The sequence below is a fragment of the Otolemur garnettii genome, unplaced genomic scaffold (assembly GCF_000181295.1).
Source record: "Otolemur garnettii isolate 467f Iridium unplaced genomic scaffold, OtoGar3 scaffold00010, whole genome shotgun sequence".
In the NCBI taxonomy this organism is placed as follows: domain Eukaryota; kingdom Metazoa; phylum Chordata; class Mammalia; order Primates; family Galagidae; genus Otolemur; species Otolemur garnettii.
The window spans coordinates 30,410,160-30,415,344 of record NW_003852405.1 but is presented as its reverse complement, the minus strand read 5'-3'; the positions used below and the strand labels follow the sequence as shown (position 1 = coordinate 30,415,344).

The 5,185-nt window shown below is 39.0% G+C and overlaps 1 pseudogene; it reads left to right on the top strand.

Moving 5' to 3' along the window:
• The window catches only part of LOC100960026, a 20,216-nt pseudogene that overhangs the window by 13,630 nt on the left and 1,401 nt on the right, over positions 1-5,185 (top strand).

Sequence of the window (5,185 nt, the reverse complement as noted above, 5' to 3'; positions counted from 1 at the left end):
AAAAAAAAAAAAAATAAGTTGGACACATTACCAAACATCCTGACATCTCTGCCCCCAGTGTCCTGATCTGAAAAGTGGAAATAACAACAATAGTAATAACAGTGGTGGTAGTAATGACCTTGGAAGGTGGTTGTGAGGCCAAATGAATTGATGCCTACAAAATACTGAGAACACTGCCTGGAAAAGAGCAAGCCCTCAGTATTCTTGTTTGGTGATGCTGACAGTGGTTGCAGTTAATAACATTCATACCAAGTTTCTTGTTTGTTCATCCTAGTAGACTAAGTTCCTCGAGAGACACACCTACCCTCTCCTCTGTTCATCTTTAAATCTTAGCACAGCGCCGGTGAATCCACCCTTACCAACTGATGAAGGGTGCAAAGCAAGAATGAGAGTAAGCGCCCCCAAACTCTGTGAAAGAACAGGCTTAGCTAAAAATAATGACAGCAATCACCGCTGTCCCCTCATTTGCTTGATAATGGTCACTAGCACCTATTTGCTTCCAGCTGGTGTTTATAAAGATTCTTAACTTTTTCCGCATAGGTGGTAGTAGTAAAGATTCCAACTTTTCTCCATAGAAAACATCACCTTTGGGAACTCTCACGGTAGTGTGTAAGGTCTCTCCCAGGGCCTGCATTCCAGTGGACTGGTTGGTCTGCCCAGAACAACTACCCACACCAAGAAACCGTCTTGACTGGAATATGACCCAAGGATTTGAAGAAAAACAAGATGATCTCCAGACCCCTAATAATGATGTCCGCACTCCTATAATTTTGCCCCCAACTTAGGCAATTTGCAAATCTAATTACTTAACCCCCTGATCCTCTGTCTGCCAAATGATCCTTAAAACCTCTGTCTCCCCAATTCTTAGGGAGAAATTCTTCCCATCTCATTGCCTACCACTACGTGGAATATACTCTTTTTCATTGTAAGCTCTGCTGTCTCTGGGTATTGGCTCCTCTTGGGCAGAAGGCAATAAAACTGGTTGGGTGGCAACACCTGGCAGGTAGCAATCACTCAAGAAATACTTGCTTTGGTCAGTACCTTGCAGGTCTTTGAATTTAAAGGAGGGGGGGAAGGTATTTCTCTTCCTTAGGAAATAAAGATATACTATCTATTACTGTGTGACAAACCACTTGAAGCTTAGTAGCTTAAAACAACTACAATTTATTATTTCTCCAAATTTTATTTAGGCTCCTCTGCTGATCTTGCCAAGGTTCACACGTGCAATTGCAGTCATCTGGGAGTTGGATGATGTGTGTATAAGACAACTTGTATGTCTGAAGTCTCAGCTGAGATGGCTGGCCAAGCTGGTCCATGCGGTCTGTCATATCCATGCGGTCTTTCAAATCCATGCGGTCTTTCATATCCTGGCTTTTTCACATGGAGGCAGAAATATTGAGCCCCAGGGCACAAATGCTTATCAAGCCTCTACTGTTACCTTTATATTGCCCGGAGCAAGTCATTGGCCAAGCTCAGAGCTGATGTGAAGAAGATTATATGGGGGTATAAATACAGAGAAGTATGATTCATTATGTGTGGGGGGCTGTTTGTATTTTATAATAGTCTGTTTATAATGGTAGCTTTTTCTGTACCTGTGACTCTGGCTCTCCCTCTCATTCTCTCTCTCTGTCTCTCAAATTTTCAAGATTAATTGATTAAAGAAGTCTATCATTTGTGCACACTATAGAAATATCCAATTCAAACAGATCTGCCTTCAAAAGGAAGATATGCAAAAGTTAAAATCAGTTTTAGATGGATTATAAAGTAGAGAGCTGTGGTTTCTGGAAGAGCTTTACCTGGTTTGTTTCACCACTGTATGACAGGCCCGGATGTCACCACAGTGACAGGCAATGATGGCTTCTGGTTTGTCTGGAGCTTCATGGCTTTCTGAAGAAACTAATGGTTTCAGAGTGCATGAATTTTTTGTTATTTCTTCTTGGTAAACAAATAAGAAAGTTTCATGGGAAATATACACATATAAGCCAAGTGAAGATGTGAGGGAGAGCTCTGTGTGAGCTCTAACAAAATATTACAAAATCCTATGGGAGATCTCATAGGTTGACCAAGTCTGGATAAGTCTGTCCCCAAAAGACATAATAAAATACAAAGAAATCAACTTTAAACTCTTCAAGAATTCTTTTCCTTGCCCAGGGATTTGATAAGATTCTGCTGCTGAGTATGAAACACTTTCTAAACAAATGGCTCAGCAGAGTGGTGCAGTGGAAATGCTCCGAGCCCATAAACAAATGACTCTATTCTGTCTACTTCTCAAAAAAAGTTTAAATTTAATTATAAAGTCACTTAAATTTAAAGGAACTCCTGTTCTGATTGACTTATCGTGACTAACAAGAAACTCAATAATCTTTAGGCAGAGGAGAGAAAAATTTATATCCTAATGTTTTAAGTGTGCTGACCATTTATAAAAGCTTCAGAGGCTTGCTAAGGCCATAACTCAATGAAAGCAGTATGAGGAGGAGGAATTTCACTCTAAATTAAATTGATGGCCTTGGATGCAAAGTCTTAAGAGACAGAGAAAAACAAGTGGTTACCAGGCTGGAAAATAGAGGGCGGAGGGGAGACTTTAAGAGAATAGTATTCTTAAGCAAAAATCATAAAGTTTTAATATTTGGCATATGAATACAGAAAAATTATATAAGGAAACATTTAGGTTATATTTCTATCACAGTGAATCCCGGGACAAATTAAATTGGTTTGGTGATTGGACTTTAAAAATGGCTGTATGTCTTTCCCCTGATTTTAGCAGCTTGAAAAATGTTAGCATAATATTATTTTCTCCTGGAAAAATCTAATTACTTCTAACTTCCTAGGTTTTCTAAACTGACTTCACTCCCATTAAATGTATATGATTATAAAATTATGACTTGATCATCCTTTGAAAGAATTTGCTCTTGTGAGCTTCAGATAACACCACAAATCATACACACCTGATACTTCTACTTACACTGTTGGTATAAAATTTTAAATATCATTTTTCTCTGATGAACTGTTATCAACATGGATTGTGTTTCTCTTTGTAAACTTCCTCAAACAGTTTACAAAATCCCTGGCTGACTTTGAGAACTAACACTAATGTTAAACAAATTCCATTAAATTAAAATACTTTTTGGCTAAATAAACATTTTCTAGGTAGATTGCATTGCATAAAATACAGGATAGGAAAGTAAGCAAATACAATGTTATCGATATATTTATCTTATTTGTTTCCATTCTAGATTGGCCATTAGTTAAGTCACTGAAAGGGATACCCACAAGCCTTTAGGTCATGTTAGTATACAGGGTCATTTTTGCTACTTTACAAAATATAAAAATATATAAAGGTGTTCACAGAACACAAGCAACCTTCACCAGAGTCCTTACAGGGCTAACACACTTGTCTATGATAAATAGTTCTTAGTTATCTATGTCCTAATTTCTTTGTGACTGTGATAATTCACTAGTTAGTTGATTTGGATAAAAGATGTAACTAAAGTTGGAGATATACTATGTACAAAGAGATATGAATATACAAGATGGTGGGAGTGTTTCATCCAGCTGTCTATAACAGTTGGGACTTTAATAATGACCTTTTATCTCTTGTTCTCAGAATTCTGATGTCACTGTAAGTTCTCCCCTATATTCCTCCTACCCCTAACACCCCCCCCACACACACACAGGACACTACCCCCTTTCCTGTCAGTCAAACGTAAAATATTTGGGCAATTCATTCACTGCTTCAAGGACAGAAATCGAATGTCAAGCAGAGATTTACTTTACAGGGACTTTACTCAACTCTCTGTAGAGTACCCCACCCACTCACCTTCACAGATGAATAAGAATGTTTCTCCAGAACCTTTCTGTATGATAAAAGTCAGATATCTCTGTACTGAGGGTTGAATTATAAGGGGGAAAACCAATATGGGACCTATTTTGAAATGTACAGCACAAGAGGAGGAGAAAGCTTTCTACACAAACCTGAATTAGACATAGTCCCCAGCCTGAAGGAGCTCATGGTTGAGCAAATCAAATTAATGATAGGAAATACAAGACTCTTTTAATAAGAAAAGAGATAAGAGATCAAAAGGACAGAAGATATGATAATGAATATAGAAGGAAGTCTCATTTCTAATTTGAACCAGTGAATAAAAGTCTAAAAGTCAAAAGAAACTAAAGTAAGCAGAGGTAATGATACATAAAGAAAAGGCTTATTAAACTTCATTTAATCCCAGAATTAAGACTTTTCTACACTTCAGGAAAAACTAATAAATATATCATGGTGACTTTTTAAAGGTCCAAAGAAAAGAAAAACTCCTTAAAAGCCCCCCCCCAAAAAAGTGAAATTACATAAAACAATGTAAAAGGGTATTTGTCTTCTGCTTTGCAATGTTAAATGCTAGAAAAAAACAAAATAAAGCCTAGATCTAAATGTTCCATTAAAAAACAATCTACAGCTCTTTGGCTCTGAGCTGACCCTGATGAGGGCCGGGTGATGTCCGTGGTGGTGCAGAGACCTCCACCCAGGACGGGTCCTCCTCCCCGGGCCTCTCTTCTCTTGCCTGTGAGTCCCCTTGCCTCGTAGGCCTCTCGGATCTGATCGTGGGGTGAGGTGAGAGCAGGCCCGGGGAGGGTGGTGACCGCTGAGGAGCCGTAGGCACTATCAAGGTGATTGAGGTACTGACAACAAGTGACTCTCAGAATCTGCTACACCAGCTGAATGCCCTGTTGGAACAGGAGTCTAGATGTCAGCCAAAGGTCTGTGGCTTGAGACTAATTGAATCTGCACATGATAATGGCCTCAGAATGACTGTCAGACTCAGGGACTTTGAAGTGAAAGATCTTCTTAGTCTAACTCAATTCTTTGGCTTCAACATGGAGTCATTTTCTCTAGCTGGGAATTTACTGGACAGATTCCTGTCTAAAATGAAGGTACGACCAAGCACCTTGGGTGTGTTGGACTGAGCGGCTCCTATCTGACTGTGAAATCAATAGAAGAGGAGAAGAATGTCCCACTGACAACTGACTTGATCCGAATAAGTCTGTACAGGTTCACAGTGTCAGACTTGATGAGAACGGAGAAGATCGTGTTGGAAAGGCAAAGCAACAACTGCCTTTCAGTTTCTGCAACTCTATTACTCACTCATTCAAAATAGCCTTAATTTTGAAAGACTAGAAGCTCAACTTAAAGCAT